At 47.7% G+C, this 16,817-nt stretch overlaps 1 non-coding gene across 1 annotated transcript; it reads left to right on the forward strand.

The window, feature by feature from the left end:
* Positions 1-5,097: 5,097 nt before the first annotated feature.
* LOC119948306 lies at positions 5,098-5,235 on the forward strand. Its single transcript, XR_005456712.1, has one exon. It is a non-coding gene; the product is annotated as a small nucleolar RNA SNORA7 (small nucleolar RNA).
* The last annotated feature ends 11,582 nt before the right edge of the window (positions 5,236-16,817 follow it).

Consider the following 16,817-nt stretch of genomic DNA (forward strand, 5'->3'; position numbering starts at 1 on the left):
GCTCTCAGTACTCATTCATTCATTCAATCGTATTTACTAAGCGCTTACTGCGTGCAGAGCGCTGTACTAAGCGCTTGGGAAAGTGCAGCAAAAAAGAGCGAGAATCCCCGCCCACACCGAGCTCAGTTCGGACCGCCGGGCGCCAAAGCCGGAATCAATCAATCAATCAATCGTATTTATTGAGCGCTTACTGTGTGCAGAGCACTCTACTAAGCGCTTGGGAAGTACAAGCTGGCACAGGGCGTCTTCCAAGCTGTTCACATGGGAGCAGCCAGCTGGACTCAGGAGAAGCAGTGTGGCCTAGTGGAAAGAGCGCAGCGGCTGATTGCCTTAATCAGAGGACCTTGGTTCTAATCTCAGCTCTGCCGCTTTCGTTCATTCATGCATCCAGTCGTATTTATTGAGCGCTTACTGCGTACAGAGCACTGTACTAAGCGCTTGGGAAGGACAAGTTGGCAACTTATCCACTGGGTGACTCTGGGCAAGTCACCTCGCTTCTCTTTGCCTCAGTTCCCTCATCTGTAAAATGGGGATTAGTCATAATAATAATGATGATGATATCGGTTAAGACTTCAGCACGTGCCAGGCACTTAAGACTGTGAGCCCAGTGTGGGGCAGGAACTACGTCCAACCCGATTGGCTTGTGTCTACACTAGCGCTTAGTACGGTGCCTGGCACATAGCAAGCACTTAATAAATACAATTCAAAAGCGAAGAAACTCCACATCTAGGCACCCGCTGTTTTACCAGAGAAGGTGGTGACGGCAGTCGCAATCAATCAATCAAGCAATCGTATTTATTGAGCGCTTACTGTGTGCAGAGCACTGTACTAAGCGCTTGGGACGTACAAGTCGGCAACATATTGACACGCTTTGGATTCCTTCTGCCACTATCCCGGTGAGACGTCCCGTAATTACGGACAATGAAATATTTCTGTGGGGTTTTACGAACACGGCCGATTCTGTCATGATTCTACGGACCGGCCGGGAATTTACAGGTGGTTGCCAACCCTGCCCTGCCCTTACCCACTCTCCGATGGAGGGGCTAACGAGTGCCGAAATGGAGGGAGGAGGGAAGGGTTTAACAGAAGGAAGGAGGACGAGGAATGACAGCAACAACGGGAACAACAGCCTTGACAATCCACAGGCTGGTTTAGCTGTATCTGGTCTGATTCACCGGCTCCCTGAACTGCGGGTCCCCGTGTTAAAAGGGGTTTTTAATCCGAGCTCGGATATGGCAGCAGCTCCCGTCTTGAAATAGACGCGTATAGAGAGAGAGAGCTGTCCTTCCAGCTCCAAGATAATGCTCCTGATGGAGACATTATCAGCGTGGGCGGGTTGGCTGATGCGTGATTGATTGATGCGTGACTGACAACGCGTTCCTCGTCTTGTACGTGTAAAGTTTGCTCCGTGCTGTACTTGTAACGTTTGTTTTCCACAGGGCCTGGTGCTGGTTTCTTTTCTCCTTCTCGTGTCAGGAGTTTCCTGAAGCCTGTTCCCCTTGACAGTCCCCCCCCATTTCTGTCTGCCGCTTGCCAGCCTGACCAGTCTTCTGCGGCTGCTGCTCTTTTCTAGTCCCGGCCCCGCCACTTGGCTGCTGTGTGACCTTGGGCAAGTCACTTCACTTCTCTGGGCCTCGGTTTCCTCATCTGTACAGAGGGGATTCAGAAGCGGCGTGGCTCAATGGAAAGAGCCCGGGCTCTGGAGTCAGAGGTCATGGGTTCTGATCCCGGCTCCGCCAACTGTCAGCCGTGTGACTTTGGGCAAGTCACTTGACTTCTCTGGGCCTCAGTTACCTCATCTGGAAAATGGGGATGAAGACTGTGAGCCCCCTGTGGGACAACCTTGTTACCTAGTAACCTCCCCAGCGCTTAGAACAGTGTTTTGCACATAGTAAGCGCTTAATGAATGCCACCATCATTATTATTATTACTTCACTTCTGTGGGTCTCATTTTCCTCATCTGTAAAGAGGGGATTCAGTACCTGTTCTCCCTCCTGCTGTGAGCCCCCTGTGGGACAGGACTGTCCCCTCTAGACTGTGAGCCCGCTGTTGGGTAGGGACCATCTCTATATGTTGCCAACTTGTACTTCCCAAGCGCTTAGTACAGTGCTCTGCGCACCGTAAGCGCTCACTAAATACGAATGAATGAATGAATGAATGGCTGCGTCTGATGTGATGATCTTGTATCAGTCCCAGCATTTGGCACATAGTAAGCATTATGAGTAAGCTCATAGTAAGACTGTGAGCCCCACGTGGGACAACCTGATCACCTTGTAACCTCCCCAGCGCTTTGAACAGTGCTTTGCACATAGTAAGCGCTTAATAAATGCCATCATTATTAGTATTATTATTATTTGTGGGCAGAGAACGTGTCTACCAGCTCCGTTGTACTCGCCCAATCGTTTAGTACAGTGCTCTGCGTGCAGTAAGCACCCAATAAAAACGATTGACTGATTCCTGCTGCTACTGCTGTTCCTGCTAACCTCAACCGTCCAAAGCTAGGTCACTCACATCAATCAAACAATTGACCGATCAATATTTGTACTGAGCACCCACTGGGAACAGAGCACTATTCTAAGCACTTGGGAGAGGGCAACAGAATCAGTATGCCTGGTATTCCTATCCTCGAGGAATTCACAGTCTAGAGGGAGAGAGCCAACACTTAAATACATTACAGAGAGGAGGCAATAATAAAGTGTAGAAGATAGGTACATACGTACTAGAAGGAGATTGGGATAATTTAGGTGTTTAGGAGGCACAGGAGGGTAGAAGTGGTAGCTGTGGGGAGATTGGACAGTGCTCTGCACACAGTAAGCGCTCAATAAATCCGATTGAATGAATGACTTGGGGAAGGGAGATTAGCAATCAATTGGGGAAGGCTTCCTGAATGAGATTTGGTTTGGGAAGGGTTTTGAAGATAGGGAGAGTAGTGTTCTGTGGAATATGAAGGGGGACGGGAGATGGGCGTGAGAAATTGGCCGGTGGTGGGAGAGATGGGGAAGAAGACACGGTGAGTAGATTAATTTGCGAAGAACCAAGAGTGTGAGCTGGATGATAATGGGAGAAAAGTGCGGCTAAATGAAGGGGAGAGAGCTGAGTGAGGTTTTTCAAGTCAGGAGTTTCTTCTTTATGCAGAGTCAAATGAGCAAACATTGAGGGTTGTTGAGGAGGGGGGAGACATGCAGATTTTTAGAAAAATGATGCGGACAGCAGGGTGAAGTAAGGACTGGAAAAGGGGAGAGACTGGAGGAAGGGAGGTCAGCGAGGAGGCCGATGCAGTGGTCACGGTGGGGATATTACAAGTGCTTGCACCCCCATGGTTGGCCGTTTGGAGAGAGAAGTCCAAGTCCAGGAGGGTCCTGGAAATGTCGTGGAGTTAAAACTGACAGGATTTGATGAGGGGCAGAAGAGGGAGGAGTCATGGATAACGCTCAGGTTGCAGACTTGAGAGACGGGGAGGATAGTGGTGCTGTCAACTTTGATGGCAAAGTTAGGAGGAGAGGAGGATTTGGGTGGGAAAATGAGGAATTTCACTTTGTACCTATTGAGTTGGAGGGGGCAGAGGAACAGCTAGGTAGATATGCCCTGGAGGCCCGGGGGGAATGAGAGACTGCAGAGAAACGGAGAGCTTGGGTCTAGAGAGATAGATTTGGCAGTCATCTGCAGAGAGAGGTGGCAGTTGAAACCATGGGAGAGGATGAACTCCCCAACGGGAGAAGTGAGAAGAGAAGAGGATGAAGGACAGATCCTTGAGAGGGTCAGTCACAGTTAATAATAAGAATAATGGCATTTATTAAGGACTTACTATGTGCAGAGCACTGTTCAGGTTACAAGGTGATCAGGTTGGCCCACGGAGGGCTCACAGTCTTAATCCCCATTTTCCAGATGAGGTAACTGAGGCCCAGAGAAGTGACTTGCCCAAAGTCACACAAAGACAATTGGCGGGGCCGGGATTTGAACCCGTGACCTCTGACTCCAAAGCCCGGGCTCTTTCCACTGAGCCCCGCTGCTTCTCTGGATCCGGAGAAGGAGCCTGAGGGAAGCGACTGGGAAGGATCGGCTAGAAAGATAAAGAGAGAACTGGGAGAGGACTGTCAGAAAAACCGAGACAAGATAGTCACCAGGAGAAGCGAATTATCCGCCGCGTTGAAGGGCGGCCGGTTTCGACTTTCTTCCATCCCCTCTGTTTCGGTTAAATACGACTTTGAATTCCAAGCAGCCTCAGTGGAAATTCTACCTTGGGAAGGTCGGCTGACTGATACATTTTACCATTTCGCTGTGATTAAATTTAAATTTGATTTCAAGTGTAGAAATGGACGTTTTGTCCTTTCGAAAGGACTTCTGATCCACTTGACATTTTGCCCAATGTCCACTGACTAGTTGATTTAGGCTGGAAGGAAACAAAGTCAGCCACGAGAGCCGAGCCAATAGTATCTGTCAACAAGCTGTACCTGATCACGTGTAAAAAGACACTTTTCATTTCCAAGTTCCTAAAGGGCAACGTGACACTTGTTTGGCTTGAAGGCCACCTGTGCTGATGGCGTGTGTGTGAAGGGGAATGGAGAAGAAAGGTCCCAAGTCATTCCCTAGTAAACAGTGGCATGACCCATAGTTAAAAAAAACGGAGATGGAGCGACCAAATCCTCTCCACCTGGATCAAGGCTATCGACAGTCGGGGGGACGGGGAGAGAGGCCTGGGAGACAACTGCATTTCCTCGTCCTGATGTCATTTTGCCTTCTCCTGGCCTTGGCATCTCAACTGGAGAAGCGGACGACGAAGCAGAGAAGCGGCCTGGTCTAATGGAGAGAACTCGCGCCTGGGAGTCGGAGGATCTGGGTTCTAATCCTGGCTCTGCCACGTGTCTGCTGTGTGATCGGGGGCAAGTGACTTCACTTCTCTGGGCCTCGGTTACCTCATCTGCAAAACGGGGATTCATTCCTACTCTCCTCGCTGCTTAGATTGTGAGCCCCATGTGGGACAGGGGCCGCATCCAACTTGATTAGCTTCTATCTACCCCAGTGCTTTTCATTCATTCATTCATTCATTCAATCGTATTTATTGAGTGCTTACTGTGTGCAGAGCACTGTACTAAGCGCTTCCTCTCAGGGTCGCACCTGGAGAGTTTCCAGCACTCTACCAGTCTCGACTACAGGAGGGAGAGTCAAGCAGAGGCCTACCTATTCCGTTCCTAGCTTGGCCAGTGGCTAGCGAGTGGAAGGCCATCGGCTACAAGTCAAAACTCCCCTGTGCTGGGCAGCGGTGGCATGGGAAAGAATATTATTATTATTATTTTTGGTATTTGTTAAGCACTTACTATGTGCAAAGCACTGGGGAGGATACTAGGTGATCAGGTGGTCCCATGTGGGGCTCACAGTATTAATCCCCGTTTTGCAGATGAGGTAACTGAGGCACAGAGAAGTGAAGCGACTTGCCCAAAGTCTCACAGCTGACAAGTGGCGGAGCCGGGATTTGAACCCATGACCTCTGACTCCCAAGCCCAGGCTCTTTCCCCTGAGCCACGCTGCTTCTCTAAAACATTCATAGTCGGCAGGATAGAGGGCGGAGGTTCAAGTTTACTGCACAGAAGGAGGCAATAATAATAATAATAATAATAATAATGTCATTTATTAAGCGCTTACTATGTGCAAAACACTGTTCTAAGCACTGGGGAGGATACTAGGTGATCAGGTTGTCCCATGTGGGGCTCACAATATTAACCCCATTTTGCAGATGAGGTAACTGAGGCACAGACAAGTGAAGCGACTTGCCCAAAGTCACACAGCTGACAAGTGGCGGAGCCGGAATTTGAACCCATGACCTCTGACTCCAAAGCCCGGGCTCTTTCCCCTGAGCCACGCTGCTTCTCTAAAACATTCATAGTCGGGAGGATAGAGGGCGGAGGCTCAAGTTTACTGCACAGAAGGAGGCAATAATAATAATAATAATAATGTCATTTATTAAGCGCTTACTATGTGCAAAGCACTGTTCTAAGCGCTGGAGGGGTTACAAGGTGATCAGGTTGTCCCAAAGAGGGCTCACAATCTTAATCCCCATTTTCCAGATGAGGTAACTGAGGCCCAGAGAAGTTAAGTGACTTGCCCAAAGTCACACAGCTGACAATTGGCAATGGTTAACCACTTCCACATTTTTTACCAAGAAAACCTCTTATGGATACACTACCAGAACTATTGCAGACGGAGGTGAGGCGTTCTGGGAGAGATGTGTCCATGGCGCGAAGCAGCGTGGCTCAGTGGAAAGAGCCCGGGCTTTGGAGTCAGAGGTCATGGGTTCAAATCCCAGCTCCGCCAATTGTCTTTGTGTGACTTTGGGCAAGTCACTTCACTTCTCTGGGCCTCAGTTCCCTCATCTGTAAAATGGGGATGAAGACTGTGAGCCCCCCGTGGGACAACCTGATCACCTTGTAACCTCCCCAGCGCTTAGAACAGTGCTTTGCACATAGTAAGCGCTTGATAAATACCATCATTATTATTATTATTATTAAGAGCACGGGCTTGAGAGTCAGAGGACGTGGGTTCTAATCCCGGCTCCACCATTCATTTCCTGTGTGACCTTGGGCAAGTCACTGAACTTCTCTGTGCCTCAGTTACCTCGTCTGTAAACCTGTGAGCCCCAAGTGGGACAACCTGATAGGCTTGTATCTACCCCAGTGCTTGGCACATAGTAAGCACTTAACAAATGCCATCATTATTATTTTACCTATCCCAGTGCTCAGAACAGTGCTTGGCACATATTAAGCGCTTAGCAAGAACCATAATTAAATAATTCATTAAGATGGAGGGGTGGCCTAGTGGATAGAGCAAGGGCTTGGGAGTAAGAAGGAACTGGGTTTTAATCCTGGCTCCGCCACTTGTCCTCCCACTCTGCTGTCTGGATTATCTTTCTCCAGAAACTCTCTGGGCATGTCACTCGGCTCCTTAAAAATCTCCAGTGGTTGCCCGTCAACTTCTGTCAAGCAAAAACTCCTCGCTATTGACTTTAAAGCTCTCCATCACCTCTCCCCCTCCTACCTCACCTCCCTTCTCTCCTTCTCCAGCCCAGCCCACACCCTCCACTCCTCTGATGCTAACCTTCTCACCGGGCCTCGTTCTCGCCTGGCCCGCCGTCGACCCCCGGCCCACCTCCTACCTCTGGCTTCCCTCCTAGACTGTGAGCCCACTGTTGGGTAGGGACTGTCTCTATATGTTGCCAACTTGGACTTCCCAAGCGCTTAGTGCAGTGCTCTGCACACAGTAAGCGCTCAGTAAATACGACATTGATTCCCTCCTCACATCCACCAAACTAGCTCTCTTCTCCCCTTCAAAGCCCGACTGAGAGCTCACCTCCTCCAGGAGGCCTTCCCAGACTGAGCCCCCCTTTTCCTCTGCTCCTCCTCCCCTCCCCATTGCCCCGATTCCCTCCCTCTGCTCTATCCCCCTCCCTGCACCACTTGTGTATCTATATATATACACATATTTATTATTCTTTTTATTTTATCAATGAAGTGTATATCTCTATAATTCTATTTATTTATATTGATGCTATTGATGCCTGTTTACTTGTTTCGATATCCGTCTCCCCCATTCTAGACTGTGAGCCCGTTGTTGGGTAGGGATTGTCTCTATTGGTTGCCAAATTGTATTTTCCAAGTGCTTAGTACAGCACCCTGCACACAGTAAGTGCTCAATAAATGCCACTGACCGGATGAACGAACTCCGTTATATCGTACTCTCCCAAGCACTTAGTACGGTGCTTTCCATACAATAGGCGCTCAATAAATACGATAGACTTTACAGAGGAGGAAACTGAGGGGAAGAGAAGTGCCTTGCCCAAGGTCACACAGCAGTCAAGTGGCGGAGCTGGAATTAGAAGCCAGATCTTTTGAGTCCCAGGCCCAAGTCCGTGCCCTTTCCATTAGACCACATTGTTTCTGGATCAGAACACGGGAGAGAATCTCCTCTGGGGCCCCTGTTCTAGGAAGCAGGGCAGTCTGTGAATTAGGGAATGACCACGCTAGTTGGGAATCCTGGATGCCAGCTGCAGGATTGATTCCGATCATCCAGAGTCCCAGGAACATTCAGCAACAGTCAAGGGCCTTAAGCCAGGTCGTTTCTTGTTTCTCGCAGTTGAGCTGGTACGTATGTGCTCCGACAGGAGTTGGCACACGCACACGGATTTGTTTACCATGAATCACGTCAGGGGGAACCTTCTCTGGGAATCTTTAGGGTTAGACACGTTACCCGAGTCAGCGGGTTCCCTTAACTCGCAAAAATCGGGGTTCGAAATGCGCCTGGCTGCTTCTCTGGGTGTAGGTGCTCATTAGTAGATGCTTTTGTGATGAAAGCTGAAACGCGACGACACGTGTGGAGTGGGGATGGTCCTGCCAGGAGAGGATTCCTGTGGGCAAATGGAGCAGCCTCTCCTTGGGAGCGAGGACTCCCTGAGCAATTAGTCGGGTCTGCAGAGATCAGCTAGCTGAATGATTTGCTTTTGAAGGCACCTGCCTGACATTTCGTTATCATGCTAAGTAATCGACGAGAGCCGGGAGGCAGGTGGTAGCAACCTGGCCTAATACGGATTTGCTCAGCACTTTCCATAGCTTTGGCCAAGCCCCTTTCCTTCTCTGGGCCACCTAGAAAAAGGATGGAGAATGTTAATCAACAAAGAGAGCTGTATTTAAGGGCACATAATAAAAGCATCCAGCAAATGCGAGGCAGCGTAAAGTGGGTATGAATTCAGAGCTCAACATAAATATTAATCTCCTGTCCGGAAGACTCCCAAATGCCATTCTTCACTCTCTTTGGATTTCTTAGTATTTGAGATGCCCGTAGAGCAGAGAGGCAGAGCGGGTATTTGATCCTTTGCCAAGTCCTTTCAGAGGCTCAGCAGCACAGAAGTCGTGTGGCTCAAGGGGAGACAGAGTGGGTGGTAAGGGATGGCAAACAAATTACTGGCAGTAGATTAGCTATATTGAAATTGTTGAAAAAGTCATCACCTAATGTGTTTAGTTGCCAGAGATCACTCATTCCTCCGTCAGTTGTATGTAATCAGCAGAGTAGCTGGAGCACAATTGTATTTCCACCATGCCTGCCTCTCCTGGAGCTGCTCTAGCGTCTGTATTTGCTTCATTTGCCGATGGGTTTAGAGGTTCACAGAATGGAGCAAGAGATGGACTAATGGAAAATGCATGGCGTTGAGAGTCAGGCGATCTCTCCTTCTGCCACTTGCCTACTGGGTGGCACTGGATGAGTCACTTAGCCTCTCTGTGCCTCCGTTTCTGCTGTAAAACAGGGTTAAAATACCTTGCTCTCCCTCCCTTCCTAGATTGTGAGCCCCATATAGGGCTCTGTGTCTGATCTGATTATCTCGGATCTACCCCGTGACAGTGCTCTTGTTAAGCCCTCTACTATGTACTAAGCGCTGAGGTGGGTTCAAGATAATCAGATTGGACACCAGTCTCTGTTCCACATGGGGCTCACACTCTAAGTAGGAGATGGCCATCCGACGTTTAATCCCGGTTTTACAGATGAGAAGACCGAGGCCCAGAGAAGTTAAGTGACCTGCCCAGTGTCACGCAGCGGGTGAGTGACAGAACCGGGATTAGAACTCAGGCTCTCCGACCACCAGGCCCGTGCTCTTTCCGCTAGGTAACGCTAGTAATAATAATAATGATGGCATTTATTAAGCGCTTACTATGTGCAAAGCACTGTTCTAAGCGCTGGGGGATACAATTCATTCATTCATTCCTTCAATCGTATTTATTGAGCACTTACTGTGTGCAGAGCGCTGTACTAAGCACTTGGGAAGTACAAGTTGGCAACATATAGAGACGGTCCCTACCCAACAGTGGGCTCACAGTCTAGAAGGGGGAGAAAGACAACAAAAAAAAACACATTAACAAAGTAAAATAAATAGAATAAATATGTACAAATAAAATAAATAGAGTAATACATCCATACAAACATATATATATATATATACAGGTGCTGTGGGGAGGGGAAGGAGTTAAGGCGGGGAGGATGAGGAGGGGGAGAGGAAGGAGGGGGCTCAGTCTGGGAAGGCCAAGGTAATTAGGTAACAAGGTAATTAGCTTGTCCCACATGGGGCTCACAGTCTTAATCCCCATTTTCCAGATGAGGTAATTGAGGCCCAGAGAAGTGGGGTGACTTGCCCAAAGTCACACAGCTGACAAGTGGCGGAGCCGGGATTTGAACCCCTGACCTCTGACTCCCAAGCCTGGGCTCTTTCCACTGAGCCACGCTGCTTCTCTAATAATAATAATAAGAAAATAATAAAGTGATAATAGTGATAATAATAATAGTGACAACAGTAATAGTGATAATAATGCTAGTAGAAATAATAATAGTGATAATAGCATTCCATACCTAACTTACTGGTTCTAACCCGCTGGAGTGTTACTTCATGGCAACATTACACTGAGCATACAGATGGACACATATTCCTCCTCATTCATTCATTCATTCATTCAATCGTATTTATTGAGCGTTTACTGTGTGCAGAGCACTGTACTAAGCTCTTGGGAAGTACAAGTCGGCAACATTTAGAGATGGGCCCTACCCAACAACGGGCTCAGAAGGGGGAGACGGACAACGAAACAAAACATGCGGATGGGTGTCATCAGAATAAATAGAAATAAAGCTAGATGCGTGTCATTAACAAAATAAATAGAATAGTAAATCTATAGAAGTAAAATAAATACAGTAATAAATGTGGACAAACATCTATACAGGTGCTGTGGGGAGGGGAAGGAGGGAGGGATGGGGAGGAGGAGAGGAAAAAGGGGGCTCAGTCTGGGAAGGCCTCTTGGAGGAGGTAAGCTCTCAGTAGGGCTTTGAAGGGAGAAAGAGATGTGCCCTCATTCAGACCCAGGGAGATATCTCTGCCTTACCTCCTTCCCCTCCCCACAGCACCTGTATATATGTTTTTACATATTTATTGCTCTATTTTACTTGTACATATTTATTCTATTGATTTTATTTTGTTAATATGTTTTGTTTCGTTGTCTGTCTCCCCCTTCTAGACTGTGAGCCCGCTGTTGGGGAGGGACCGTCTCTAGATGTTGCCAGCTTGGACTTCCCAAGCGCTTAGCCCAGTGCTCTGCACACAGTAAGTGCTCAATAAATACGATTGAATGAACGAGCGAATGAATATCTCTCTCCTCTCTCGCTCGCTCTCATTTTCTTTCCCTTTCCTTTCTCTGTCTCCCCTCATTCTTCCTCAGCTGTGTCTAGCTCTAGCTGTGAATCTCAAGCTCGGAATGCAACCCTGGCTGAGGCTTTTAATGGAGCCCTGGTTGAGTCTTTATCCCTGGCTACATCTCTAAACACACCACACCGCGGCTCAGTGGAAAGAGCCCGGACTTTGGAGTCAAAAGTCATGGGTTCGAATCCCAGCTCCGCCAATTGTCAGTTGTGTGACTTTGGGCAAGTCACTTCACTTCTCTGGGCCTCAGTTACCTCATCCGGAAGATGGGGATGAAGACTGTGAGCCCCACATGGGACAACCTGATCACCTTGTAACCTCCCCAGTGCTTAGAACAGTGCTTTGCACATAGTAAGTGCTTAATAAATGTCATCATCATCATCACTGTTTATTGTGTGATCATGGGAAAGGCACTGAACTTCTCTGTGCCTCAGTTTCCTCATTTGTAAAATGCAGGTTAAAACTGTGAGCCCCTCCTGGGACAATCTGATTACCTTATATCAACCCCAGAGCTTAGGATAGTGCTTGGCACATAGTAAGTGCTTAACAAATACCGTTATTATCCCCTCCTCTCCCCCCCACCTTACCTCCTTCCCCTCCCCACAGCACCTGTATATATGTTTGTACGTATTTATTACTCTATTTTATTTTATTTGTACAAATTCTATTTATTTTATTTTGTTAATATGTTTGGTTTTGTCGTCTGTCTCCCCCTTCTAGACTGTGAGCCCGCTGTTGGGTAGGGACCGTCTCTAGATGTTGCCGACTTGGACTTCCCAAGCGCTTAGTACAGTGCTCGGCACACAGTAAGCGCTCAATAAATCCGATTGAATGAAAGAACGAATGCATCTCCGTGTCCCTGGTTGTGTCTCTTGTGGTGACAGTGCATCTCTGGGCCCCTGACAGCACCTATGAGTCACAGCCCAGATCTTTGGAAGCAGCTTGGCCTATTGGAAAGAGCACAGGCCTGGGAGGGTACAACATTGTACCTGCTGTGTGACCTTGGTCAAGTCACTTCACTTCTCTGTGCCTCAGTTCCCTCATCTGCAAAATGGGGACTTAACACCTATCCTCCCTCTTACTTAGACTGTGAGCCCCATATGGGACCTAATTAGCTTGTTTCTACCCAAGCGCTTAGTACAGTGCTTGGCACATAGTAAGCACTTAACAAATACCACCATTATTATTAACATTATTATTCATTCATTCATTCAATCGTATTTATTGCAGAGCACTGTATTAAGCGCTTGGGAAGTCCAAGTCGGCAACATCTAGAGACGGTCCCTACCCAACAACGGGCTCACAGTCTAGAAGGGACAGACAGACAACAAAACAAAACATGTAGACAGGTGTCAAAATCGTCAGAACAAATCAAATCAAAGCTAGATGCACATCATTAACAAAATAAATATGTACAAGTAAAATAAATAGAGTAATAAATCTGTACAAATATATATACAGGTGCTGGGGGAGGGGAAGGAGGTAGGGCGGGGGGATGGGGAGGAGGAGAGGAAAAAGGGGGCTCAGTCTGGGAAGGCCTCCTGGAGGAGGTGAGCTCTCAGTAATAATAATTTTGGCATTTGTTAAGTGCTTACTATGTGCAAAGCACTATTCTAAGCACTGGGGAGGGTAACCCGGCTCCGAGAAGCCTCTCTCCTATTTGTGCCTGGGCTCAAAATGAAAAATTAGTATCTCAGGTGCCCCATTTCTTGTTTACGGGATAGGATTCACCAAAAAACGGACATTAAACGTGTTGGAGATTCCAAGGACTGGATCCTGCCGCTGAGAAACTAGCAGATGCTTGCAAACCATTTGTGAGGTGAAGACAGGTGGGCAGGAAAATCACTGGGAAGAGGCGGCTCTGGTAAGTGCAGAGACATCAGACCATATGGAAATCTGGCGGAGGGGAGTCAGAGGGGATGAAGTTGATCCGTCTTACTGCATCTTTAAGGGGAGAGGTAGCAGCAGAAGGGATTCTCCTCTCCCATCCCTCACTTTGTCCTAACCCATGTCTTTATGTGATCCTCCCCCATTCCCGAAGCTCCTCCCAGAAGCTCTGCCTAGTAACCCGGTAACATGGAACCTTCCAGAGACCGCGGGACGAGAGTTGGCAGGTTGGATTAAGGGTCATTCATTTATTCAATCGTATTTACTGAGCGCTTACTGTGTGCAGAGCACTGTATTGAGCGATTGGGAGAGCACAAACTAACAATAAACAGTCGCATTCCCTTCCCATAACTAGCTTGCAGGCTAGAGGGGGAGACGGACGTTAATATAAATAAATACATAAATAAATAGTACATAGGTGCTGTGGGGCTGGGAGGGGAGATAATAATAATAATGATGATGGTATTTGTTAAGTGCTTACTATGTGCAAAGCACTGTTCTAAGCACTGGGGAGGTTACAAAGTGATCAGGCTGTCCCATGGGGGGCTCACAGTTTTAATCCCCATTTTCCAGATGAAGGAACTGAGGCACAGAGAAGCTCAGTGACTTGCCCAAAGTCACACAGCTGACAGTTGGCGGAGCCGGGATGTGAACCCATGCCCTCTGACTCCAAAGCCCGGGCTCTTTCCACTGAGCCAAAGGGAGCAAGTCAGGGGGATGCAGAAGGGTGTGGGAGAAGAGGAAATGGGGGGTTAGGGAAGACCTCTTGAAGGAGATGTGCCTTCAGTCAGGCTTTGAGGTGGGGGAGAGTAATGTCTGTCGGATTTAAGGAGGAAGGGTATTCCAGGCCAGAGGCGGGGTGTGGGAAGAGGGGCCGGCGGTGAGATAGACCAGATGGAGATACAGTGAGACTAGCAAGGTGAGATAAGAGGGGGCAAGGTGAAAGAATGCTTTGAACCCAATGGTGAGGAGTTTTTGTTCCATGCGGAGGTGGATGGGCAATCGCTGGAGTTTCTCGAGGGCTGGAGAAGCACGGTCAAACTTTTCGTAGAAAAACGATCCGGGCGTCAGGATGAAGTATGGACTGTAGTGGGGAAAGTCAGAAGGCTGGGAGGTCAGCAAGGAGGCTGATACGGTAATCAAGGAGGGATAGGATAAGTGATTAGATTAACACATACTTGGTCATGGGCAGGAAACACCGCTGGTTTGAAACCTCAACGGCTCCTGCATTAGCGACTGATGCTACTGTGGATCCTGAAGGACTCAGGATGCAGCTAGGCTGTCACTACAGAGTCAAGCTTTCCACTATTCTCTCTACCGTGCTTTTCCCCAGCAAGCACACTGGGGGAAAAAAAAAATGCTCTGGGGTGTTCGCGTTCCATAGCCAAAATAATGTGCTCTTTCCAGAATAAGTGCTCTGGGGGTGGAAGCCTAAATTTCCTCAGCCTCCCTCCTTTTGCTAGCAGAACAGGAACATTGCTCCAGTTTCTCTGGTTTTTCCCTCTCCTGTTTTTCTTAATTGCATCAATTTTGCTATTGTTGTGCAAGAAAAATTTGCAATTAACCTAAAAGACGTTCCGCCAGTTACATTGATATCCAGTGATGGAATTTCGACCCACATTCTAAAGATGTAGTTCGAATGAGCATTTAATACTAATCAGTTTGCTAAATCCTAGAAATGTCATTACTAATTCCGAGAGCAACTAATTATATACCTGCTACATTCTTTTATTTTCCCTTTGGAACAGACTTAGATGCAACATTTTCAAACTTCACTTAAGGATTCTAATTTGGGCCGCAAAAACCCATCCCAGAATAACCGAAATATTTTTGCCTGACTGCAAATGTGTGGGAGGTTGAGGGAGGGAGAGAGAGAGTGTGTGTTTGTGCATGTGAGTCTATATAGCTAAATGTCTCCCCCTCCTCTCTGTTCCAGAGGGGTGTAAGGTAGATACAATTTTGGTCTGTTCTCACATGGCGTATCGAACCATGCAGAAACCAAGTGGAATCTATTCTAGTCCATCTCTCTGCCCCCAGCAAGTTGGATATCTAGCCTATTCTTAAAAATATCCAGGGCCTAAAAATAGGCTGACCACATGTCCTGGTTTGGTCAGTCCTCGATTTTTTTAGGCTGTCTTGAGCTATTTAATAATTAAAAAATACACAAATGTCCCAGATATGGGACTATTCTGTCTGGCTAAACATTTCAGTTTACCTTGCACCAACCCATTTGGCTCTTGCTCACCTTAAACGCCTGGATTTCTGCGTTTGGGTAGGGGTATTCTCAGAACAGCTGAGAATGCTGGGGGGCATTCAGCACAGCACTCGCTTCCTCACGGTTCCTTCTGGCTTTTGACTCTTGCCAAAGAGGCGAAGGTGCACGAACCAATATCCCAGTTTCCAACAAAAATAAGAAGGTCGGCCCCTAGAATGGACCCTTTGAACTCGATTAAAGACGTGAGAACCAGATAAATCATCCAGCTCATGTGACCTGGGCTAACTTTATGAGGCTGAGAAACAACTCCCCTGATACTTTCCAGGGACTTGGGAATGGCAAACAAATGGGGCATGGACCATGGGAAAGCAGGGGCTCACCGCTGGAGAACCTGGTGCTTTTTCAGCGTTGATATACTCAGGCTACTAAACTACCACTTCAAAGTCACAAGGTAAAAGTGACATTTCAAAAGCCAACATGGATGGGTTTTAGCCCCGACGGACTGCACGCCTCACCTTCCAACCTTTTATTTCTCCCATCTTCCTTTCTCTTGGTTCTGTTTCTGTCTTCGTTTCAGTGTGTGGCTCTCACTCACATCCAGCCACCTAGTTGCATAAACGCCCGTACGCACGTGCCTTAATCCAGTAATGAAATGTCATGGAAAATGCATTCCCTTCCTGATTTCCCAGGGTAGATTAGCAGCCCTGCCAATTCTCTGTGGGATTAGGCGGTGGTATCTCTCCTGCTGCTTGCAGAAAAGAGCCAGAGAACTACAGGTATAGCCAGTGTGTGGGAGAGGTGGAGACTGGGGGAAAGAAAGAGAGAGAGACATGAAGAATGGAGAGACAAACACAGAGAAGAACATATTTCTCTTGCCCCCCCGGGTTTTTCTTCTTCCTTCACCCCTGCTTTTCATCCTCTCTCCCCTTCATCTGTTTGCCCTTCCCTTCCCTCTTTACTACTTCCCCTCCTCTGCTTTTCACTGCCCCCTAAAATCCCCCACCCCAATCCTTTCTCTGCTTCTCCCCACCTTACTGACTCACAAAACGTTGAAGAATTACTGCATTTTTATGTTGAATAATTGCGTATAATCAACCCAGTACCAGAGGGCAGCCGCAGCCTGGGAATACATCTGAACAAAAGCTACCAAGGAAAGTAGTTTTTGAGCTTTCCCAGCCTTATCATGATCCTTCTCTTGCCCTTTAGCTGCCTCCTCATTGCTGGCTATATTTTGCCAGCCTCCCTCCTGTAGTGGTATTTGAGCCGTTTCACCGGTGATCTATATTCTGTACCACAAAAAGCTTTGCTCAGAAAAAGCAATAAGAATGTACTGATTATTCCCGACTTTAGAAACCCACTCACTGTTCTAAGAAGAGGCGTTGGGGCCGTTGATTTCCCTAGCTGCTGCTCAGACTGGAGCTCTGCTCTTTGTAAGCTCAGATGGGTTACTCCACAGAACAGTTCCTTTCAAAATCCATTTGTAAGAGTGAAAAA

Source organism: Tachyglossus aculeatus, chromosome X4, assembly GCF_015852505.1.
Source record: "Tachyglossus aculeatus isolate mTacAcu1 chromosome X4, mTacAcu1.pri, whole genome shotgun sequence".
NCBI classification, from domain to species: domain Eukaryota; kingdom Metazoa; phylum Chordata; class Mammalia; order Monotremata; family Tachyglossidae; genus Tachyglossus; species Tachyglossus aculeatus.